Source organism: Suncus etruscus, chromosome 3, assembly GCF_024139225.1.
Source record: "Suncus etruscus isolate mSunEtr1 chromosome 3, mSunEtr1.pri.cur, whole genome shotgun sequence".
NCBI lineage: Eukaryota > Metazoa > Chordata > Mammalia > Eulipotyphla > Soricidae > Suncus > Suncus etruscus.
In genome coordinates this window covers 82,624,000-82,650,907 of record NC_064850.1, presented here as the reverse complement: position 1 = coordinate 82,650,907, position 26,908 = coordinate 82,624,000, and the positions used below count along the sequence as shown (strand labels likewise).

General features: G+C 37.4%; 1 protein-coding gene across 2 annotated transcripts in view; it reads right to left on the bottom strand.

Moving 5' to 3' along the window:
* ABHD17B (abhydrolase domain containing 17B, depalmitoylase) overlaps positions 1-26,908 on the bottom strand; it is a 584,428-nt gene that overhangs the window by 9,585 nt on the left and 547,935 nt on the right. The window lies entirely within an intron of this gene.

Genomic DNA, 26,908 nt, shown 5'->3' with positions numbered 1-26,908 from the left:
GGCAGGCACAGGGAACCATATGGGACACCGGGATTCGAACCAACCACCTTGGGTCCTGGATCGGCTGCTTGCAAGGCAAACACCACTGTGCTATCTCTCCGGGCCCCAGACTCATTATTTTAATCATCCTCCCAAGTACATTTTTTGACATCTTATTTCAAGTAGTAGTGATTATATCTCACAATATTTAATGAAAACGTAATAATACAAAGAGATTATATAATTTCTCTACAAACAGCATAAAGGTATAAAATATCTTTGGTATCATAAGCAATTAACTCAATGAAAATTTCCAGACTCACACAAAAGACAGATTTTTAGTATGATATAATAACTATATAATATTTATGAAGCATTTAGTGTTTGTCAGGCATGTGCTGTTTTCTAAGACTCGATGTTTAGCACTCAGAATAACCCCATCTGTCTGAGACAATCAGAGTGTATAAAGTGAAGCAATGGCAGTTTGCCAGTATTAGATACCACATTCAATCACTGTCCCAGATCACTCACTAGGCTACACTGTCTCAAGTGTTCAGAAAACTGTCTTAGAAACTCATGATTTTTGCAATAGTGCCAGTGGCCTAAGTAACCTACAATATACAAACTATATGTATGCAATAATTATGGCTACAACATAGAGAATAACATAAAATTTCAAATGTTAGAGCTGAGGTACAATATTTCCATAGAGTGCTTACTTTGAAGGCTTTGAGTTTAAACTCAGGAAACCTGAGTTCACCACCCCGAGTATGTTATGTGATGTTATGTGTTGTGTGTGTGTGATCGTGTGTGTGTGTGTGTGTGTGTGTGTGTGTGTGTGTGTGTGTGTATGTAATGAGCACCACAACTAAGATGCTGCTGGTCACCAATAATAACAGGAAGGCAAAAAATATAAAGATGCTTTTAATAACTTAAAAAAAAATATTCCCCTCCCTACCTGGCTGATCCAGGGTTAGATCTCAAGCACCATACATGGTCCCCTAGACCCTGTAGTGATCTCTAAGTAGCCAGTAGTGATCCCTAAGCACAAAGCCAGGAGTAAGTCCTAAGGGCTGAACAGATTGCTCAACGGGGATTCCCAAGCACAGGAAAGAGCCCAAAGCACTGCTGGGTGTGCCTCCCACCCCCCAACAAGTAAAGAAAAATTTGCTAAATGTTTGGAACAAGGAGACTCAAGTCTGAGAGGACTTGGGTGGAATCCAATCTCTACCAATTACTTGCTATAACCTTGAACAAATAATTTACCTTTTGTGATCCTACTTCTCTACCAAAAAAGGCAAAAGTCTACAGTCTGCATGTGTAAACAAATACAATAAAAAGCTAAGGAATAATGGCCATGACACACTTTCTTCTGTCTTTTTCATTGTTATTTATAAGTATTCAACTCATACTTGCTTGCTCTACTAACATTTCCTTTTGTCCTTTCCAATTCCTATCTCTTTTTAGCATAAGCAAACATTGTTTAGTTCTAGGAGGAGGGTACTCAAAACAAACACCTTCCTGAAGCACTTAAATTCCTCTCAAAATTCTAAATACAAAGCCAGGAGAAATGAGCATCATTATTCAAAAAATAAAACCATCTTGGTAGAATAAACAAAGCATTTTGAAATAAAGATTAAGCCCTTCTCTCCTCAACACACATTAGCAAATCAAAATCTAGTCTACACATTTAGGATTAGCATAGTTAATCTAGGTAGAAAGAATAAGCAGAAGCACTACAAAAAAAATCTGGGCAATAAGTAAGATAAGAGATTTTAAAAGATGACTAAGGAAAGAGTGTTTCTTGGTTATATTGAGAAATGACATTATTCGCTATTCTATATTTATTCTTTTATGGTTTTGAAACAAGTGGAAAAAAAGATTTTACAAATTAAAGTCTTAGTCTGGTTTGAATAAAAAAAAAACAAATAAGAAATAATAACTAGACAGCATAGCTAGTACTAATTCTAACTGCCTCCCCCAAACATGTTGTTTCTATAAACAAATAAATAACAAACAGAAAAATATATCTGGAAAACCTCATTTACAAATGAATAAAAATAATTATGTATCTTGAATAAATTTAACCAAAAATTAAAACTGAAGCTCTAGATTGTTGAAAGAAAAAAAGATACAAAGAGATAGAAATATATTCTGTGTTCATGGATTGAAGTACTAACAATAATAATAGTCATATTATTTAAAGCGACAAAGTTCAATGAAATCTCAATCAAAATCCCCAAAGCAGATACATATGGTATACATGGAGCAACAGAATACCTCGAGTAGGAAAAAAACACTTTCCCAAAAATGAATTATAAAAGTTTATGTTCCCTATCTTTATGCTACAAAGTGATAGTTATTAAAATACCGTATTTTCCGGTGTATAAGACGACTTTTGAAACAAAAAAAGTCAAACGAAAATCGGGGATAGTCTTATACGCCAAGTATATCCCGAAAAATGTTTCAATATGCCGCTAAACAAAAATTGTCTGAATATTGCCACAAAAAGAATTTTCCAACTCAATCCTGCACCAAATTTTCCAACTCGATCCTGCACCAATCACTGCAAAGCTGCTCGGACCGCCTCTCTAACTCAGCCAATCCAAGCAGGCTTTTTAATGCATGCAAATTAGACAATGTTCTGTACCAAATCTACACTGTAAAAAGCCTGCTTAGATTGGCCAGAGTCAGAGAGGAAGTCTATTACAGTATAACCTTTGAACCTTTGCTTGTTGTGATTGGCTCATTGTGTTACATGAGCACAGGAACACATGTAGCACAGGAATATTCTGTCTGGAACGTTCTGTCTGATACAGTGAATACAGGCCTAAACCTATGTTTTTACTGCAAAATTAGGGGGTCGTCTTATACGACCAGTCGTCTTATACACCAGCAAATACAATAGATGACACTGGGATAAACAGACACTCAAATCAATGGAACAGAGAACCTCAAAATAAAGTTAAACATTAAAGGACATCTAGGAGCCGGAGAGATAGCATGGAGGTAAGGTGTTTGCCTTTCATGCAGGAGGTCATCGGTTCGAATCCCGGCGTCCCATATGGTCCCCTGTGCCTGCCAGGAGCAATTTCTGAGCCTGAAGCCAGGAATAACCCCTGAGCACTGCCGGGTGTGACCCAAAAACCACAAAAAAAAAAAAAAATAAATAAAATAAAAAAAAAAAATAAAGGACATCTAATTATGACTAAGAGCTTAAGTAGAGCAAGGAAAGTGTCTCCAAGAAATGGTACTGGGAAAAATAGACTGTCATATGTGAAAGAATATAAGTAACATCATATGTAACATCAAACAGCTTACAAAGAATTAATTCAACATGTCAGATCTAAAACTATAAAATAGAAGAAAACAAGTGATAAAGATCACTTCTTGATACCAACTTTAGAGATGCATTTGGTAACTCAACCTCAATGACAAGGCAGAAAAGTGAAATAAGTAGATATATCAAAGAACCAAAAAACTCTCTTTTAACAGATAGAATTTGCTATTTACAACAATACAGATAGGCCTAAAGAATATTATATTTAATGAAATAAGCTAGGAAAAAAAGCCATATGATTTTAGTCATGTGGTATATAGAATATAAATAAATAAAATGAAAATATACTTCTAGACTATAAAACTAAATTACTTGTTACCATATAGAAAAGAGATGGGTGAATATATAAATTAAATAAGATTATTTTATGGTGAAGGTCAGAACTAAACTTACAGCTTCCATACTAATTTTCAATGATACATAACTAAATATTCCATAATATATGTCACTTCAAAAATAATTACAAAGAGAAAAAATGTATAATTAGTGATATGTACTAGTAATATGGTGACAAATTTACTAACCTGATCAACAGGTTAAAAAAAATCTGATGATGGGGATGACATGGAAGGGAGTTCAAAGGGTCTATCCCAGAGGAGACAAAAAAAAAAAGATTATTAAGCAGGAAGTATATTGCCATTACTACCTGTTTATTAATCTGCCTACAGCTATTTCTTATCCACAATTAGCTGACCCACAATAGCCTAATAAAGACTTGATTAATAAGTAAACAGCACATACCCAGACTATGCTCCTATAATTTACTTGTTGAACATGAAGATTTTTACATACTGCAGTATAATAAAGTAGTTTTGAAGGAAGTCTGGCTGATTATACATGTGTAATGCAAGAGATGCCTCTGGGATAAACTCAAAGGAGAAAAAAAGCTTTGACAACAGAAAAGAAAAATAGTTGCAGTGCCAGACTTTGGTTAATGAAAAGACAACTTAATCTTGCTGATAGCAGAAGAATTTATTACCATCTCTATTGCCCTCTACCCAGGTAAAACTTGCAAATTATAATGTTTTATATAACAGGGTTGCTAGCAACATAGATCTATTAAAAAAAAACTACTCCCTACTTTCTAGTAGGTGTAAAATATTTTACAATATTTTAAGGAGTAAAAAATAAAACCTGGGGGAGGAGGGCAGGAGGGAAACTGTGAAGGGACTGATGCTGTAACAAAATGAAATCTAAGTTTGTAAGAAGAAATGTTTTATTCAAACATTAAAAAAACATAAATTTATATTTTTCTTTCTCTCCTTCCATCCATCCCTTTCTTTCTTTTCCTTTCCTTTTCCTCTCCTCTTCCTTCCTTCCTTCCTTCCTTCCTCTTTTTCTCTTTTCTCTCTTTTTCTTTCTCTCTTTCCTTTCTTTTCCTTCCTTCTTTCTCTTCTCTTTCTCTCTCCTTCCTTCCTTCCTTCCTTCCTTCCTTCCTTCCTTCCTTCCTTCCTTCCTTCCTTCCTTCCTTCCTTCCTTCCTTCCTTCCTTCCTTCCTTCCTTCCTTCCTTCCTTCCTTCCTTCCTTCCTTCCTTCCTTCCTTCCTTCCTTCCTTCCTTCCTTCCTACATAGTGGTGCCTGAAGCATGGGAAACTGAGTCAGCCCCAAGTGAGCATGTGTCTTGCATATAGTACTATCACTCCAACCCCAGATTTCGATACTTTATTTTTTTTTAACTTTTTGGCCATCACTGGTGGAGCTCTGGGGACCCCATAGTATGCTGAGGATTATCCTGCCCACTGTAATATTGTTTCAGTCCCCAAATTTAGATACATTAAAAAAATGTCTGTCTTTTGAGCCACAACTGCGGTGTTCAAGGCTTTGAGTTCAGGGATAACTCCTGGTGGAATTGGGGGGAACAAGATGGGGTGCAGGGGATCAAATTCAGGTAGGTCACGCTCTATTCCATATGCTCTATTCTATAGCTTGGGCCTGACAAATTTAGATATTCTTAATATTCTTAAAAGTCTCATTTGTTTTTTTATGAATCTCACCTGAATGAAAATATATACTTACTACCAACCAAATTGAGGAAACATTTGGTAGTATATAAAAACCTTAAAAAAGACAACAAATTGGGGCCGGTGAGGTGGTGCTAGAGGTAAGGTGTCTGCCTTGCAAGCGCTAGCTTAGGACGGACTGCGGTTCGATCCCCCCACCCCTCTGTCCCATATGATCTCCCCAAGCCAGGATCGATTTCTGAGCGCACAGCCAGGAGTAACCCCTGAGCATCAAACAGGTGTGGCCCAAAACCAAAAAAAAAAAAAAAAAAAAAAAAGAACAAATTGAGTAATTCAAGACAAAATATTTGACTAGATAAAATAAGTATTTAACCTACATTATAAATATAGGACTTAGAGAAAAAGCATGGGCAAACTTAGAGTACCCTTCCTTGCAAGTGTGGTCACAGTTCAAATCCTTACACCTGTGCAGACCATAAGACGTGGCCATCTCAGCTCCTTGAGCCTGGCATATCTCCTGCTTGTGATCCCTACATGATTGCTGTCTGTGATCTAGCCACACCACAGCCAGTTAATTAGCTGTAAACATTTCAAAAAGGATGCAACCCCTGGTGAGCACAACTAAATAGATGTGTGAACAGCATGGCCAGGTGTGAAAACCCTGTCACAGCAGCAACAAAGAAGGGGAGGGTAGACGAAGAGGAAAGAGAACAAGAAGAAAATGAGGAAAAGAAAAAGGAATATATTACTAACTCTAACTTGGTTTCATTTCACACACACACACACACACACACACGCACGCACGCACGCACGCACGCACGCAAGCACGCACGCACACACACGCACGCACGCGCACATGCCACGACAAAGAAAAAGAAATATCCAATTGAATATCCTGATATTAGAAAACTAGTATTGGGGCTGGGTATATCAATAAAGGTCAGTGGTGGTAGGATGCATGGCTCACATATTTAATACCAGACACAAAACAAAATATTATTATCAGAAATAAAGAACCTAATTTGCGAGAGGTGGGCTACACCCAGCCTTGTTCAGGGGCTATTCCTGGTTCAGTGCTCAAGATTGACCATTGACAATTTTGGGAGATGACATGAGGTACTGGGAATTTGAATCAGGTCAGTAGATTGTCAGGCAAGTGCTTTAACTCCTGTACTATACTTCTCTGGGTTAGGAATAAAGAATTTAAACTGATACAAGCACCCATAAATAAATAAATAAATAACTTTTTTTTTTATTTTTGAGTCACACATGGCGGTGCTTAGGGGTTACTTCTGGCTCTGCTCTCAAACAGGTACGGGGAAGTTGTGGGGGGACCATATAAAATGCAGGGATTCGAACCACAGTCCATCCTGAATCAGATGCGTGCAAAGCAAACACCCTACCGCTGTGCTGTCTCTCCGGCCCCCTCGAACAAATAATTAAAAAGAAAATAAGTGAACTGTAAAATTAGGTTGCAGAAGTCCCATGGGTCTCACAAAGGACCTTATGGTAAGGCAGAGCTTCTCAATTATTTTCTGTCATGCCACTGTAGGAAGAAGAAAACATTTTTCATGCCCCCCACCATGCGACTATAAATAGTATCTTTATTTAAAAAAAACTTTAACCTGCAGAAGAAAAATATATAAAATAATTTGAGCTGATTTTTTAATCAGAGGTGATGCCTGGATTACAAAGAGCACATTTTGGGCCCGGAGAGATAGCACAGCAGCATTTGCCTTGCAAGCAGCCGATCCAGGACCAAAGGTGGTTGGTTCTAATCTCGGTGTCCCATATGGTACCCCGTGCCTGCCAGGAGCTATTTCTGAGCAGACAGCCAGGAGTAACCCCTGAGCACCGCCGGGTGTGGCCCCAAAACAAACAAAAAAAAAACCAAAAACAAAGAGCACATTTTGCAATGCACAGTTTTGCGAAGCAGGGTTTGAAGCAGGACACAGCAACTCAACACCAGAGACATACAGAGACACAAAAACGGGGCTTAAGTTGTTATGACAGTGTTTGCTGAGGTCAAACGCGGCCCCCTTTACAGAGCCTTCCGTCTCCCTGTGGGGGCACATTACCACTATTTGAGAAACACTGTGGGGTAAGGTAACATATGAACAAAAATTCTTTGGTTTTTGTTTGTTTGTTTGTTTGTTTTTGGGTTACACCAGGCAGCACACAGGAGTTACTTCTGGCTCTACACGCAAAAATCGCTCCTGGTAGGCTTGGGGGACCATATGGGATGCCGGGATTTGAACTACAGTCTTTCTGCATTCAAAGCAAACACCTTACCTCCATGCTATCTCTCCAACCCCTGAACAAAAATTCTTACTGCAGTCATTTGTATCAGGGCAAAGGAGAAAATATTGATCCCATCAATGAGAAAACAAATATAAATATGTTGGAATAATGTAATATTATGCCAATCAGAAATAGTTTTTATTACTGGAGCTTATATACTACTGTTTATGCCATCAGAATACTGGAACTAATACACGGCTGTGTGATAAAAGTAAGGAATAATCAGAGCAATAATATTAATGATATTATTGTAACACTACTGTTACATTTGTCAAGGACAAATATCTAAGAGCTTGTACATCTGAATAAATGCTACTGGAGGGGATCACAGGAGATTAAAGAGAGAAGACAAAAATGAAGGCGAATAAGAGCATAAGAGATTAAGAGCAGGGTTTGTGTTCAAAGGCCAATGATGTTACTAAGTTGTGAAATAACTAGATGGTCTATCAGGGGTCCTCAAACTTTTTAAACAGGGGGCCAGTTGACTGTCCCTCAGACCATTGAAGGGTCTGACTATAGTAAAAACAAAATTTATAACGAATTCTTATGCACACTGCATATATCTTATTTTGCAATGAAGAAACAAAACAGATACAAATACAATATGTGGCCCATGGGCCATAGTTTGAGGACCACTGGATAGTCAAGACTTGTTGGCTCTACCTCTGGATCTCTAATGCCAACCAGAGTACCTTGCTGGACAAATGAGTCAATCATAAGTCTTGTACCCTGCACTTAAGAAGCCCTATCATTAAAGAAGAAAAATACTTATTATGACTTCATCATAAGGACTGCAAACATGTCTTGTGATAATTATTTAGATATTTTTGTATGAAGAGGGCAAATAGAATCACACAAAAACCAGGAGCCTATTTGAGAGGAAGGTGCAGTCATTCAGTGCATTATAAAATGCAGAAATGAACAGTCTTGCAAGGAGGGAAGGAAATCTTGTCTTCCAGAATTCAATTTAGGAAAAAAAAAGGTCAACTCAATGTTAAACAGATGGCCTATTGTGAAGATGTAGGTTTTCCTTTTAGCAGTGACTCTTAAGAGGGACTCTTCACTAATAGTAGGAAGAATTTCCTAATATTGTATAAAATAATAATTTGAAAACCTGGTTTCACCTGGCGACTTTTTCCTGCTCAATGACAAAAGAAAAAAGATAAACGAGCTCTTTCTCAGCAAAACAGGAAGGTAGTGTTAAAAATGTCCCCTAAAATAGAATGACCTACTGTATTTCCTTCCTCTCATCTGACAGTAGAAGTCACTAAAATGATTTTTGCCAACCCCAAATGTAGTAACTATTTGCTGAAAAAAACAAAACCCAAACAGCCACCCCATTTATGTCCTCTGTAACAGTTTCATGAAAAAGCAAATGAAATCACATTATGCATGAAATAATTCTTTTAGGGTTCAAAATCCTGTCACACCCCCCCCCCCCCCACCACCACTGCAAGCTCTGGTCCCCTCCTCCAAAAAAAGCTTCTACCATTCCTTCATTTTTTGGTGACATTTTACCACTACTATGCTCAAAAATGTCTGTAGAAATTTAAAGTCTATATCTAGTTTAGAGGATAGATGTTCATGTTACTCTACAATATCAACTCCAGGTCAAATTAATTTGAATTTGGATTGATACATGAATAAATCTGGAGAAGTTAACAATGTATCTTGTTTTGGAGAATGTTAGAATTTACCATGCAACCCAGAGGAAAAAATCTACTATTCTCTTACCCCTTCTTCAGATAGTTATAAGCCCATCTATTTAACAAGCAGGAATCCCCACAAATTCTGAAAACCAGCAACACCTGTCAGAGATTTTTTGTTATTAACAAATCTTTGAACATTCAAAAATAAGGCATAAGATGGGAAAACTACACAATAATATAAAAACGTGTGCATCGTTTGCTACTATAGAAAACAAAACAGCTTGCTTTTGGTTATAAAAATCAAAGTATAGGATTAAGAGATAGTGTGGAGTTAGAGTAAGATTCTTGCTTTGCAAGAATGCACATATGCATGGTCCCTTGAGCAATACTAGGAGATTTCTGAGTACAGAGCCAGGAGTTGCCCCTGTGCACTGGTAAGTGATTCATTTCCTCTCCACCAACTTACATTTTTTAACAGATAAACTGACATAATAAAACAAAACAATAGGACTGGAAGAGGTATGGCATTTGCCTTACATGTGGCCAACACACGTGGCCAACCTGGGTTTGCTCCCCAGTATTACATATGGTTCTCTGAGGCTGCCAGGATTCCTATTCAGAAGTGCAGAGCCTGAAGTAACCTCTGAACACCGCTGGGTGTGACCCCAAAACAATAACAATAAAAAAGAATAAAATTATAAATTGAGATTAGGTTTTATTGCAGAATCTAACTGTAGAAATAAACAAAGTAGATTTTGATGATAACAAATGTACAAAGACTAGAGGTACAAAGAAGAGATAATGAAGTCTAGAATGAACTTCTCAGAAATGGTAGCAGAAAAGACATTTAGCTATTAAAAAGCAGGGGGAAAAAAGATCAGATTTAGGTTCCCTTTGTACAGAGGCCAAGAATCTAACATAACCCCCAGTAGCAGATACAAAGTAAATACAAACTGCTACTATAAAGTTAGTCAGTTATATATCAATACAGTTGTCTAGAGGAATATAATCCCAAAGCAAGGAAAACTCGATTTACTTAATATTCTTTGAGGATACCAGGGAAGTCAACTCTATGATTAATCAACTCTAAGATTAATCTGTAGAACCCTTTACTAAAGTACAGCAATAAGAGAAATCATGAATGTTAAATACTTGAGAGAAAATAAACAGTATACTGAGAAGCGAAGTATTAGTCTTGAAAGAAATCTGGCAACATGCACTTTTTCATTCAACATAGAGCATCCAACGATCAAAATTTCTATTAAGTGATACTTTGAAGGTAAATCTTTAGAGTATCACAATGTTTTATTAAATTTTCTGTCTCATTTTTGTTTGCTTTATGCAAAATCATAGCTTGTTTTCATTTTATAGATTGGGGTTCTGTGATTTACAATACTGTTAATGATGGTATCTCATGCACACATAATACAACAGTACACCCATCAGAGATTGTTTTTGTTTCCCTGGGCCAGATGTATCTTTTTAGACTATTATAGAAATCAGCAACACAGGCTAAACTGTGTGAGATCACAGGATTTTATGTACACACAATGGGTGACTTTACTACAAAAACTCAATTCTAGTTAGGAACAGAGCACACAATGTGTGTGACCACACTGGGTGATGCTAAAAGTTTATTCCTACCCAGTGCTCAGAGATAATTCCTGGTAGGGCACAAAGGATCATTTAGGGCAGTGGTCCGCAACTTGTGGCTCGCGAGCCACATGTGGCTCTTTCCACTTTTAATTTGGCTCTTCTGCATGCCGGGCGGCTGCTCCAGGAGTCAGGACTCTGCTCCTAGCCTCTGTCAGTGCGCGTGCTGTGTGGCTCTCAAAATAAATTTCAATCGAGGTTTTGGCGAGATTTGGCTCAGTTGAAAAAAAAAAAGGTTGCCGACCACTGATCTATGGTGTTGGGGATCAATCTGGGTCTGCTGAGTGCAAAGCAAGTTCTTTATCTTGAACCTATTGACAATTACTTTTCAATGCAGTTATAATTTTAAATTTCTATTCTGATCCTACAGATACATAGGAAGTGGGCCAATGAGTTAGCAGGAAAAGAGTCTGAAAAATTTACAGGAGTTCCCTAAATAGGAAAAAAATTTCTGGTCAATGTTAAGAGTCAATTTCTTTCCCACAGGTGAGAAAAGCTGTGGTAGGTGTGTGTGCGCTCGCGTGCGCGCGCGCACACACACACACACACACACACACACACACACACACACACAACGATCAAGTGAAGATGGTTATCACCAGAGACAAACATAAACATGGTTGCAATCTTTGAGTTAGCTATAAGCTTGTTTTAAGATTAAAAAAAAAAAAAAAGAAAAGCAGTTTAGCATCAAAAATGAAGAAATCTGACCTAAAACAATACTGTACAGCAGAAGATAGAAATTAAGGTAAAAATAAAGGTCTGTAAGTTTTGTACAACTTAATTTAAAATTCCACAGGTAGTCATTTCTGTACTTTTGTTCTCCCTTACTTTTAATTATTATTTGGTGGTGTTCAGGGAACACTCCTGACTCTGCACATAGAGCTCACTTCTGGTGGGTTTGGGGCATCACATGGAGTCTTCATATTGAACCGAGATTGGCTGCACGTGAAGCAAGGGTTCTATCCACTGTAAAATCTCTTTGCTACCTTCGTCACCTTTAATGTTTTTAATAGTGCACTTGTACAATACTAGAATCTTCCATACAAAAGCACCCTAGAATCAGAGCTTCAATATCTATACAAGTTTCAAATATTGGTGCTTCTTTGTTCTTCCTAGCCTTTTTTCCAGCAAAGTCCATAGAAGAAAATTTTGGAGAGTTCTGTTAAATTTTGTAAACCACATATAACTAGATAAAATGACTTATACAAAACCATTTAAAATATATCTTGATGAAAATATTGTAGCATCAGGGGCTGGAGAGATAATATACAAGGAGAAAATTTTGCTTTGCATGGAAACCCAGGTACTAATCTGAGCACAAAGCCAAAGCAAAATCTCAGGATTGGAGAGAGAGTACAGAGGGTATGGTGTTTGCCTTGCATGTGGCCAATCCAGGTTCGATCCCTGGCATACCATATGGTCCCTGATGATATCTGAGTGCCACAGGGTGTGGCCCAGAAACAAAAACAAAAACAATAAAGTAAAATCCTGGCACTACCCAGTGTGTCCCAAAAAAAAATAAATAAAAACCAATCCAAAAAATAAATAAAAAGTTACAATATCTAATGCAGTTCTAATGCAAAAGCCTTTTTATTGAAAATGAGTTAATGAAAATTCATCAGATTACATATTTTTAAGAATAGCTGTCATGTATAGGAATTCATTAAAAAATTCAAATATTAAGGGGGCAGAGCAGTGGCATGGAACAGTAAGGCATCTGCCTTGCCCACGCTAGCCTAGGAGGGACTGTGGCTTGATCTCCCGGCGTCCTATATAGCCCGCCAAGCCAGCAGCAATTTTTGAGTGCATAGCCAGGAGTAACCCCTGAACGTCACCGGGTGTGGTCCCCAAAAAACAATCAAACAAAAATTTCAAATATTAAAAAAATAAGCAGAAAATTTGACTCTCAGCCAATAATTTCTGAACATAATACATATAATGTGAACCTTTCCAAGTCTGATCATCTCCTTAACCAATCCCCCAATATCTGAATCAAATCTTCCAGATTAAGCAGTTTGACAGGTTGCCTATTTAGCATGTAGTACACTAATACAACAGATTCCATAAACTTTTTTTTTTTTTTTGGTTTTTGGGCCACACCCTGTGACGCTCAAGGGTTACTCCTGGCTATGTGCTCAGAAGTTGCTCCTGGCTTCTTGGGGGACCATATGGGACGCCGGGGGATCGAACCGCGGTCCGTCCTAGGCTAGCACAGGCAAGGCAGGCACCTTAACTCCAGCGCCACCGCCCGGCCCCAGATTCCATAAATTTTTGGTGACTGGAATTACCTCAGCTTTTGGCCACACCTCTCCATGTAGGTGAGCACAAATTAAAACATAAACTGTTGTCTCCTCTTAATCATTAGATTTTGAGACCTCTATCGAAAGGGTTTTTAAAATACATTTTACAAATACATATTTTCTTCTCATTTGTAAGCAGTAGAATGTTTTTAAATTTTTTTCAGTTGACTAGTTTACATATAGCTATCATATAATGCTGATCACAATATAAAATTAATGTAGTCTAAGAGAGTTCTAAGGATTATTGGTGATTACAGATTACATAGTAGTTTTCAAAATGGTGGCTCATAATGTGCCAAAGATGTGGCTCAACAGTAGAGTACATATATTACAAGGTGAGGACCTAGATTTGAAACTTATTACCAAGGTGACATAAACAGAATGTCAATTTAAACTGAATTTTCTGAATGCTTCATATATAAATCACTGTCATTATTAATTTTATTAATTTTGTAAACAATGTACCTTAATAAAAGAAGAAATGTAGGAATAATTTTCAGAAAGAGTTCAATTGTTTGTTGTTGTTGGCTTGTTTGCCAACAACAATACCCAAATGATGCTCAAGGGTTATTCCTGGCTCCTACACCTAGAAATTTGCCTGCAATGTGGGTAAAGGCAAGTGCTTTACACTCTGTATTATTCGCCAGCTCCTAGAGTTCAACTACACAATTTTTAGAATTGAGATTTTGTAGTTTACAATTCTATTAATACTGATTTCTCATGGACATAAATCCATCAAGGAGTGGCCCTTGAGAACAGAATCCGGAGTAAGTCCTGAGCATTGCTGAGCACTGAGCAAAAGACAAAAATTAAAATCTTGGGGCCGAAGAGATAGCATGGAGGTAGGGTGTTTGCTTTGCATGCAGAAGGAAGGTGGTTCGAATCTCGGCATCCCATGTGGTCCCCTGAGCCTGCCAGGAGCGATTTCTGAGCATAGAGCCAGGAGTAACCCCCTGAGCGATGACAGGTGTAACCCAATATCCCCCCCCCCCCAAATTAAACTCTTAAAAAAATTTAAAATGTTTTCCTTTTAATATGTGGCTCAATCCCATAATTTACAACTTTGGTCCATTTGTTTTATGTTTCAAAATATGTGTGTATATATATTATTATAATATATTCTCAATATGAAAGATTCAGAGAATTCCCCATGCTCTCCTTTCTCTTTTGATTCTGATTTGTTGACTTCAGTCTTCATTATTTTTATAACTTTAGACATACTTTCACAATCTTTAATATTAATCTCCATTTCTTGTCCCATTGGGGGGGGGTTTGGATCATGCCTGGTGGCACTCGGGTTACTCCTGGCTCTGTGCTCAGAAATTGTTCCTGGCAGGCGTGGGGAACCATCCAGGATGCCGGGATTCGAACCACCATCTATCCTGGATCAGCTGTGTACAAGGCAAATGCCCTACTGTTGTGCTATCTCTCTGGCACTCTTCTCTGTCTTTAATGTTCTGAACCATCACACACAATACTCCTCAGTGCATATATTTAAAATTCAAATACACTTACATGAATGGTTGTCATACAGAAGTCAATGATAAGCTAGTATCAGTTGTGCTACATTTCATAAACAAAACAAATCAAACAGCACAAACATTTATACATGATAACCCTTTCGGTAATAGCAAAGCCATATTACTATTTGGTAATAGCAAGCCACAGTGACTAAAAGAATAAAGGGGGATGAGGGAGAATAGAGGGGGAGGAGAGACAAAGAAAGAGGTATTTACTATCAAGGAGGTTGGGGGATTAGAGAAAAGCTGGTGGAGATGAGTATTGGAAATTGTATTAATAAATATACCCATCAAAAACTTTTTTTGAACTGTATCTCATGGTGATTCAATAAAAAATAAAAATATAATACTACCACTAACTTTTAGCAGTGAAAAATATAAATTTGTAGGCTAGACTGTTGATAGATTTTGAAATATTAGTATTTATTTACAATCCAACATCATATTGCTAATCTTTTAAGAATTTGTTTATTTAATCCTCACAGATCTATGATAGATTATTCTGTCTCTTCCCTTTCCCATTTATAGATAAGAAAACAAAACTTTTTTAGGGGCTGGAGAGATAGCACAGCGGCGTTTGCCTTGCAAACAGCCGATCCAGGACCTAATTGGTTGGTTTGAATCCTGGCAGCCCATATGGTCCCCCGTGCCTGCCAGGAGCTATTTCTGAGCAGATAGCCAGGAGTGACCCCTGAGTACTGCTGGTGTGGCCCAAAAACAAACAAACAAACAAACAAACAAAAACAAAATTTTAAATTCCCCAAGATCACAATGCCAGGATTCATTTACTTCAGGTAATTTTGGCCCCAAGCCATGCTTTTAAGCTGAGTTAGATTAGTGTGTGGGAATTAAATGTTTTGCTCTCCTGTGAAAGTGGAGAAAGAAATATCAGACCTTCCAGACATGGTATCTTACATTCACTTCTTTGTTGCCTTTTGAAAAATCTTAAGTCATTTATTAAGAAGGGCAATTTTTACTGGTACTGTGGAAGACAATGATTTATTTTTAGGTCTTTTAAATGTGTAAAGATTCTAGGTCTTTGGATATATGCTTCAATATTATCAAATTTACATTTTATAAAATAACCCTGAAATGGAACACTCAACTCTCAAAAGTGGCATGTTTGCTGCTAACATCTACAAAATGATACTACCCTACCATGGGAATTTTTTGGATTAATTTTGTTTGTTTGTTTTTTGGTCTATACATGTCGGCACTCAGGGGTAACTCCTGGCTCTGTGCTCAGAAATCGTTCCTGGCAGGCTCTAGGGACCATGTGGGGTGCCAGGAATCGAAACTTGCCCATTCTGGATTGTCCATGTGCAAGGCAAATACCCTACTGCTGTGCTACCTCTCCAGCCCCCTAATTTTTATACATTTTGTTTGTTCATTTTGAGTCACACCAAACAATGCTTAGGCATCCCATTATCTTTTTTGACTGAGCATCTTTTCACTGGGTAAGATTTTTAAAAGGACCAGTTAAATTAATTAACTACCTTCTAAGTAATAGTATGATGTAGTTAGGAGTCTTTACCAAGAATATAATCAACTTAGAATCTGAGATAACTTAGAGATCATAAATAAATTTTCCCCAACAGGGAATATGAAGGTACCAGTGGACAATTTCTGCTTTATTTCAGGATTCTATACTTTGCTTTTCCCATCTTTTTGGAGACAGTGGTGTTGCTGGGGATCAAACCCAGGACTTAACATATGCTGCCTCTAAGCCTATCTACCTGTAGGGGCCACATCAATACTGGGGAATCCACGGTGCCTGGAATTGAACTCAGGGTTTTGTTTGTACTAATATGCCTAGAATTGAACTCAGGGTTTTGTTTGTACTAGTATGCAAGTGGCTAAGTGGCTTAATCACTTGAGCTATCCCTCCCCTACTTCTGGTTTTTGTTTGTTTTGGAGTCACTCCGAACAGTACTCAGGAAATAATATGGGGTGCTGGGACCAAACTCAGGTCAATAGATGCAAGGCAAGAGCCCTGGCCGTGATACTTTCTGGCTCCATCTTCACCTTCTTACTCAATCCTTTTGCTCTAGGACTGATATTTCTGGACTTGGACCTGTTGCTTTCTGTCTGAATTTTTTCCTTCAAGTTTTGAGGTTCTAGTTAAATGATTTAATTTTCATTCCAAATCACCCTCAACTCCATACTTAGAAAGGCAATCTTTTTTTCAGTATCTACACTAAATGTAAGCTACTACTCAATAATGAGAAAAAGAAAATGAACAAAAATCACTTGGATAAACTCATGCACACTGGTTAGAAGAAAGATGAGTAACCAGTTTGAGAGCCAATGGAGATCCTAGATGGTTTTTAACTATAGATAAGCTGGAGCCATAGTATATATATGGTCACTTGTAAAAAAACAGTAATTCTGCTTGCATTTCAGGGTTATACTCTCTTCAAGAAAGGAAGGCCACATGAAATGTTGTAATGTCTTTTTTTTTTTCCTTTCGGTTTTGAGAACTTACCTCTGGGCTTACTCCTAGCTGTGCTAAGCTACCACTCTTGGCAGAGTTCAAGAAAACATTTATGGTTCCAGGAATCAACCCAGGGATCGTGTCAGAGTCAGCTGCATGTAAGAGAATTACCTCTTTACTCTCTTTTGGATCTAATGCTGAGATTTCTAATCAGGAAATAATGCAGGTAGTTGGGTAAAAGTTCAAACCTCCTTTCTGTTTCATCTCCCTAATAGTTTCCTATTGAAATTATTAGGACGCGGGGCCGGTGAGGTGGCGCTAGAGGTAAGGTGTCTGCCTTGCAAGCGATAGCTAAGGAAGGACCTCGGTTCGATCCCCTGGCATCCCATATGGTCCCCCCAAGCCAGGGGCGATTTCTGAACGCATAGCCAGGAGTAATCCCCGAGCATCAAATGGGTGTGGCCCAAAAAAACAAAACAAAACAAAAAAAAGATGAAATTATTAGGATGCATGGACATGATAAACTCCTTTAGTACAGGCAGCTTTGCAGATCTTGTACTAATCCAAAGGATAGATTCACCATTAGACTAAAATAAATGATGGACCATCAAGTTAATATTTATTAATAAAGGTTAAAGGGAAAAGGGATTCAGGATCTTATATACAATATCTGACCTGAGAAGTTCGAAAGAGAATTTGAAGAAACAGCAGATATGTATGTTGCTTTCTGACTACTTCTTACTGCTGGTGAGTAGAATCATCTATGCATGATTATAAACTGCTAGAAAGTTATATTCTATCTCCTTAATAATCATATTTATGAGTTTCAGTGGTTGCCATCAGGGGGTAATTATTTGATCTGAAAGTTACTAAGTTAGAGGACCTCAAGGACTAACTTGTGAGACCAGTCAGTACTCACATCCTAAGAAATTATTTCCTAACAAAATGGGCATGTGCACACACACTTTCTCCCTTGGGATAATTTTTTTCATTCTACTCAAGATCTTTTTTTAAAATTCTTTGGTTTGGAGGGCAATACCTGGCAATGCTCCAGGCTTGCTACTATCTCTCAGGTGCTAGGAATAAAAAACATGTAGGATTCCTGTAAGGCAAGAGCCCTACCTATTTTATTATCCCTTCAGCCACTATTCTTACAGTTCTTTTGTTGAATACAAGTGAGGAGAATTTCAATTCCCTCAACCATAATCAACTAAGTCCTTTATCAAATGACTATGTTCTTGTTTTAATCTTATTTTAACTTTGAATATAGGAGAGGATAAGGGGGTTGTGGTTATAAGTCAAGATAGAGGTACAGAATTATTGTATTACTATTTCTGCAAAATCTGCATTTTAAAGAATGTACCAACCCCTTCCATTTCTACAATGCCTCCATGTTCAAGTTCTAAGTATTAATGATTTATTTCTTATTAAACACACCCTATTCCCAAATGATAATCAATCAGGATAATACAATGTTATATACTGCTCTCTCAACAATGGGCAACTGATATGTGCAGAGTTCTGAACAAAGTATTATTTAACTATTTCCATGCAAAGTAAGTTAATCTGTTATTAGCTTGTTCAAATCTAAACTTTACTAGGCAGCAGTAATTAAGATTATCTGGGGCCAAAGAAATATCAAGGGGCCAAGCGCATGCTTTTGATATAGGAGGCCAGGGTTCAATTATAGGCAAAGCATAGTTTCCTAAGACCCTAGAGAGGAGTAGCCCTAAGACACTTTTGAGTGACTCCAAAATTTAAAAATGAGGTAAATCTTGGGGCAGGAGCGGTGGTACAAGCTGTAGGGCGTCGCTAACCTAGAATGGACCAAGGTTTGATCCCCTGGCGTCCTGTATGGTCCCCCAAGCCAGGAGCTATTTCTGAGTGCATAGCCAGAAGTATCCTCTGATTATCACACAGTGTGGCCCACAAACCAAAAACCAACTTCCCCCCAAAAAAGGTAAATCTATGCTTTTGTTTAGAGATAACTTCTAGAATAGGTCCTGAAAGTATTTAGGTTAAAAAAATTATTTTTTTAGGGGCCAGAGCAATAGCACAGCGGTATCCTGCTTGCCTTGCATGCAGCCTACCCAGGAGAAACTCAGTTTTAATCCCTGGCAATCCCATATGGTCCCCTGAGCCAGGAGTGATTTCAGAGCAAAGAGCCAGGAGTAATTCCTGAGTGCCACCGGGTGTGGCCCCCCAAAAAAATAAACAAAATTTTTTTCCGTATAATCTGACAGACAGTAACATTTCTGATACTATATAGTTAGTACAAGTGAAAAAAAAAAAGATATGAATGAAAGGGGACTTGCAAAACTGAATTGAGGCAAATTCTCAATACCTAATTATAAAAACATCTAATAGCTAGTTTTACTAGTAAGCTATACATACAGGGTGTCTCCAGTGTAAATAAATATTTGTCTGGTATGAGGAAGAAAGCAAACTTTAAAGATGTAGTTCAGGGCTGGAGTGGTGGCGCAGCAGTAGGGCATTTGCCACGCGGTCCCCCAAGCCAGGAGCAATTTCTGAGCGATTAGCCAGGAGTAGCCCTGAGTGTCACTAGGTGTGGCCCAAAAAACCAACCAACCAACCAACCAAAAATGTAGTTCAGTCATCCTTCCAAATCATTATTTGGTATATTATCTTATATGCTACTTGAAATATGAGACTCCCATCACCCAAGTCCCAAATCTCCCTCCTCCCCACCCAACCCCTGCCTGTACCCTAAACAGGCTCTACATTTCCCTCGTACATTCTCAATATTAGGACAGTTCAAAATGTAGTTATTTCTCTAACTAAACTCATCACTCTTTGTGGTGAGCTTCCTGAGGTGAGCTGGAACTTCCAACTCTTTTCTCTTTTGTGTCTGAAAATTATTATTACAAGGGTGTCTTTCATTTTTCTTAAAACCCATAGATGAGTGAGACCATTCTGCGTTTTTCTCTCTCTCTCTGACTTATTTCACTCAGCATAATAGATTCCATGTACATCCATGTATAGGAAATGATGGGAATGTTGCACTGGTGATGGGTGGAGTTCCTTTTATGACTGAAACCCAAACACAATCATGTATGTAATCAAGGTGTTTAAATAAAAAAAAAATATGCAAAAAAAAAAAAAAAGAAAATTAAAAAAAAAAAAAAAGAATTGTACATGTTTAGGATTTTATGCAGCATTCCTTAACTCTTCTTTTTGCACTATGAGCCTTGACTATCAGTTCCCTTTGGCTGGATAGCTGTTTCATTTATGAATGAAAAATCTCTGAAGTAACACAACTACTGAATAGAAAGATTGAAATTGTATCTGTAAGAAACATTGAAAAGAAGGTATATTAGTTGTTTAATTGGTAGACTTTTACATATTCTGGAAAGAACAGAAATGCAGTTTGTTAAAGATTGTTACTTGTTTGCTATGTTTGCTCAGAGAGGACAGTACCATTGAAGTGGTATTAGGACAAATCAACTAAGCAGCCTGGTATTCTTTTAAGAGTGTTTCCATAGTACTATTATTTTTCTGTTTATTTATATTAGTTCTAGTGATTTGTTAACAGTTGTTTCTTTTAAATATACAAATGAAGAAATTAAAAAAAAAAAGAAATATGAGACTCATGTAATGAATTGTAGCATTATACATAATTTTTGCCTTATAAAGAGTTGTGCTTCACAAAAATGTGTGTGTGTGTGTGTGTGTGTGTGTTTTATAAAATTAAGAAACTGTAGAAACAGCACTAGTCTGGGACTTAGCAAGTTCAGGTACTAGTAATAATTATTTAAAATGGCCTTTCCTGCCCACTTAACTGCCTCAATTCTAACATAAGAATGACGAATCAAAAGTTTATCCAGCAAGAATAGTGTCTTATTTTTGTTTTTGTGGGGGCACACCATGTGATGCAAAGGGTTTGACACTGGGGATTGAACTTGGGCAGATGACACTCAGCTCACTGAGCTATTGAGCTCTCTCTCTGGTTCAAGAGAAGTTTATCAAGAATCTTTCCTCTCTTCAGTAAGACATTTTTTTTTTTTGGTTTTTAGGTCACTCCCGGCAGCACTCAAGGGTTACTCCTGGCTCTATGCTCAGAAATCACTCCTGGCAGGCTCGGGGACCATATGGGATGCCAGGATTTGAACCACCATCCTTCTGTGTCTAAGGCAAACACCTTACCTCTGTGCTATCTCTCCGGCCCCAGGACATTTGTATTTTGAACATCATATCCAATGTTTGCTTTATCTACACACAAATAGGTAAGTTTTCTTCCCCTCTTTATTCCTACAGAAGGAGAAATCAATCTCATTGTATATTCTATTAAAATACAAAGAACATAAAAGTAAGCTCTAAGTATGACATTTCCAAAATGAAAAGAAAGCTGGGCATAGTGAAAAACAAGAGTATCAAGTAGGGTCATAAGTTTAAGCTTAGGTCAGTGATCTGATGCCCATTTGATCCCTGGTACTATACAGAGTTACCAGTAATGAATCCAAGTATCATGACAGAAATAAGCTCCTAAGCATTACTGAGGTGAAAAAGTAAGTCTGGGGCTGGAGAGATAGCATGGAGGTAAGGCGTTTGCCTTTCATGCAAGAGGTCATTGGTTCGAATCCCAGCGTCCCATATGGTCCCCCGTGCCTGCCAGGAGCAATTTCTGAGCATGGAGCCAGGAGTAACCCCTGAGCACTGCCGGGAGTGACCCAAAAACCACAAAAAAAAAAAAAAAAAAAAAAAAAAAAAAAAAAAAAGAAAAAGTAAGTCTATTAAGTTAGGGATAATTACATGTCTGATTTACAAATAGCTAACAGATATGCTTTACCTGATAATGTCCCCTTAACTACAACAAGCAAACCTATTTCTTGATTGTAAAGTCAATACATTATTATAATATATTAAGTCCAACTGCAAATGTCCTTTGACAAGACAGGAAAGTCTTTTTGAAAAGGATTATTTTGTTATAAAAGGGAAAATGAATCACAATTTATCACTTTGGGAAGTTATAAATTATTTGAAGAAAACAAATTTCTTTTTTTTTTAAACTATTTTATTAATATCTTTATTTAAACACCTTGATCACAAATATGATTGTGGTTGGGTTTCACTTATGTAAAGAACACCCTCCCATCACCAGTGCAACATTCCCATCACCAATGTCCCAAATTTGTCTCTTCCCCACCACACCCCCGCCAGTAGTCTAGACAGGCTTTCTATTTCCCTCATTCACTGTTATGGTAGTTCTCAGTGCAGTTATTTCTCTAACTGCACTCACCACTCTTTGTGATAAGCTTCATGTCTTGAGCCGGACCTTCCAGCTCTCATCTCTTTTGTCTCTGAGAATTATTGCAAAAATGTCTATTTTTCTTAAAACCCATAGATGAGTGAGACTATTCTGCATCTATCTCTCTCCCTCGGACTTATTTACTCAGCACAGTAGAGTCCATTTACGTCCATGTATAGGAAAATTTCATGACTTCATCTCTCTTGACGGCTGCATAATATTCCATTGTGAATATGTACCACAGTTTCTTTAGGAAAACAATTTTCTTACTGGGAAATACACCAGAACATTCTCCTTGATGACAGGGTTTCTAGGTATGAAATGTTTGAATTAAAGAGAATTTTTATACTATTCAATGATTTGTGCTTGTAGCCCCCAGATGTACTTATTGTTCCAAATCAATATAGTATTTAATAATAACCAAACGCTACCACAGAATAAGATATCTAGTCTCTATAGTTGCTTCCTTTTGCCACTGGGATAGCCCACTACATTGCTGAAGATCTTAGTTGGTAGAATCTATTTCACTCAAACTAACAAAAATCAAAACAAAAAACAAAAACAAAACTGACTACTGGAATGCTTAGATGGCATCAAGAACCAAAGTTCTTCTCCAACTTCTCTAAAGTTGTTGTTGTTCTTCTCCAATGTTAGCATGAAATTCGGAGAATAATGAAGGAATATCTTGCTAGTCATTTCCATATCAGACAGGACTTAGAGCAAATTTTATTAATAATGGTTGGCTAAGTCCCTGAACATAGATTTTCATTTCTTTTATCTTACTCGCATTGCTTTATACTGTCATCATAAGCAAAAGCAGACTCTTAGCTTTAGAGATCATGAAGCCCAACACAGATTCTACATGCCTGCTAAAGATACTGTTTTATGATTATTTAGGACATATAAAGGCTAATGGCAATTAAAAATAACTCATAATAAAGATAAGCCATCAATAGTGAATAAATGAACAAACAGAAAAAATTGGGAGCCAAAGATGTAGTTTTGTGGTAGAACACTTGACGTGCATATATGAGGCTCTGGGTCCTACTTATGGCACTATCCTCCCCCAGCAAAAAAAAAAAAAAAAAAAAAAGGCAAGAAAAGCTGGAAAATAGCTGGTGGTTTAGTGCTGGGTATTTCTCAGATTTTATCTCTCTATTAATTTCTTAGAAATTTATTCCCAAGAAACCTTAGAAATAAAATAATTGGTAATAAAACAAAATATAAGTTTCTAAAATGAAATAAATGAGTTTTAAAAATACTCAATAGAATGGTCATAATAAAATGGGGCCCGGAAAGATAGCACAGTGGCGTTTGCCTTGCAAGCAGCCAATCCAGGACCAAAGGTGGTTGGTTCAAATCCCGGTGTCCCATATGGTCCCCCGTGCCTGCCAGGAGCTGTTTCTGAGCAGACAGCCAGGAGTTAACCCATGAGCACCGCCGGTGTGCCCCCCCCCCAAAAAAAGAATGGTCATAATAAAATGACACACAGTGGTAATAATGTATTACATTTTGTATATAAACTCCAAGGTTGTTTTAAGAACTGGCATCAGTCTATGACAAAGTTTTCAGCATTCTTTGGCAAAATAAGAAAACTAAGGACAATAACAGTAGGTTTAATAAAGTTAGATTTATCTTCTATTTGGAGATTATACTCCTATGTTTTTAAGTATCTTTATTTGAAAATGAAACATAAAATTTTTAAATTTTAACAGACATTAAGTTTTTTTTATTTCTTTGAAGAGTGTACTGTTAAGCAAGTCTCCTTTGTAATTCTTAAAAATTCTTTTAATGCCCCATCAAAACTTTTAGAATTATTGGGCTTTGGAACTAGACAAAAATGTGATTACTAGACCTTCTGACAATGACTTAATGAGTGCACTGGAGATAAAATAATTTTCACAAACTTGTTGGTTGCTGTACTTTTTTAGTCTCTCTTCTTTTCCTTCATTTTTCCCATTCTATTCTTTATAAAAGTAATTTTGGTCTCACTTATCCAGAAATAACAGCATTACGATCAACTATATGATGCATGCTCTTTAAATAAGTTAAATTTTTTAGAATTGTGGTGAAATCACAGCTTCATATAGTTATTTGGATTCAGGTGTGTCTACACACTATTCTGTGCCTTCGCTGTACTTATAACCTGTGACCTATGCAGTTTCTGGAAACATTAACTGCACCATTATTTACAAAGTTTTTTTTTTTTTTTTGTTTTTGGTTTTTGGGCCACACCCGGTGGTGCTCAGGGGTTATTCCTGGCTGTCTGCTCAGAAATAGCTCCTGACAGGCACGGGGGACCATATGGGACACCGGGATTCGAACCAATTACCTTTGGTCCTGGATCGGCTGCTTGCAAGGCAAAAACTGCTATCTCTCCAGGCCCTATTTACAAAGTTTTATGTATAGAGATATAGATATATGAACACTACCCTCATCCCTCTCCACCACCTTGTCAGGTATCTTTACAAGTTCGATTGTTAAAGTTTGGGTCCGATGATTTCAGTGTTGTTGACTCCATTCATTTTCTTTCCCATACTGTGGGGCCAAGAGTGATCTAGTGACCCAAGCATTCCTTCACCCAATTATTCATCCTTCTCAAAGAAGACTTTCTTTAATTTGTTTGCTATTGTGTGTACTATTCCTTTTCTGTTGGTACAATCTCCGCAATACTTCCCTTATAAATAAATTAAACAAATCTTTCCCTCTTCCCTCAATTCTTTCCCTTCCTCCTCCCACTTTCACCCAGCAGTACTCAGATATTACTCTTGACTTTATGCCTCAGGGGACCACCTGGTAAAGAAGTCACTTTAATTTAAGCTCATGCTTCTAGTCTACTGTTTTAAAAAACTGCTATTTAAGTTTTAGCCATCTTTCACTAGAAAAACTCCCCTCTCTTGATCCATCTTTCTTCAGTGTAGTTTGTTTATATACCTGCACAGCAATTATTGGTCATGTATTGTGATTCTAAGAACGATAGCCATTACCCAAGGGAATTTTTTCCTTTTTGGTTTTGGTTTTTGGGCAACACCTGAATGTCTTCAGGGGTCATACTCGGTGGTGCTAAGGGACCAGATCTGAAGCTGAAGAATGAATCCACGTCAGCCATGCTCAAAGCAAGCACAACCCTATACTCTGGCAACTACTCTAAAGGAATTGCATTAGGATGTCCTGAATGTTTAAATTTTTAAGTCTTTTCAATCCTTTGTTAATAAGTTTTTATCAGTGGACCAAGAAATATTATATATATATATATATATATATATATATACACACACACACACACACACACATATTGTTCTTTATGCCACACCTGATGAAACTCAGGGGCTACTCCTGGCTACATGCTCAGAAATTGCTCCTGGCGATCGAACTGCGGTCTGTCCTAGGCTAGCATGCACAAGGCAGATGCCTTACCGCTTGCACCACAGCTCTGGTCCCAAGGACCAAGAAATAAAAAAAAAAAAAATCAAGAAATTAAAAAAAAAAGTAAATAATTTGCAGATGGCAAATTTTACTAAAGAATTTCAAATAATTTTAATTAAGGATTAGAACCTTAATTCGTAAGTCAAACAAATTTATTAGGATTGATAAACTAATACTGCTTTAAATGAGTTTTGGGGGCACCTATTTAAGGTTTATTTAGATTGAAATGAATGTTAAGATTATTTCAATTCATCCTATTCTTCATTCTGACCCACAATTAGCTATATATTTAATTTCATACTTTTAATGTATTATACTCTAAAAATAAACCTTAAATACCCCCAAGACATTACTTAAAATTTGTTTTTATTAAAGCATAATGGTTACAAAGTTATTCATGGCTGAGTTTTAGACATACAATGTTTCAGCACTGCTAGAGTCAACTTTGTTCCACCAATGTCCCCAGTTTCCCTCCTAAAACCTACCTCCTTGACAAGCTATTTTAAAGTTTGGTTGTAGTTTAGATCTCAAGCTTTCAGCTCTTTTGATTCTATGATTCAGATATGTATGTCTACCACACCTCTATATGGCCACTGTGTCTAAGGACCCTGTTCATTACTACCCACTCCCTTCCCTAGTGTCTTTTTTTGTTGTTGTTTGGCACCCACAAATGGCAGTGCTTTGTACTTACTTACTCCTGGCCTCTGCACCCAGGAATAACGCCTATGAGACTCAGGAGTTTTAGTAACGGATTGAATTCTGCCCAGCCCAAGCCAAGACTATATGCTTCCAACCATACTTCTTTAGAAGTATTGTTTTTTGTTTGTTTTGTGGGCACAACCAGCAGTGCTCAAGGGACCATAAACAGTGCTGGACTCAAACATGGGTTAGCCCATACAATGCAAGCACCTTAACATAATACTGTCTCTTTAGCCCAAAAAGATGCATTTTAGATTTTTGTTTTGGGACCATAGTCTGTGCTACTCAGGGCTTACTTCTAGCTCTGAACTCAGGAATCATTCCTGGAGGGGTGAAGAGGACCAAATGGGGTGCCAGGATAAATTCCAGGTTGACTA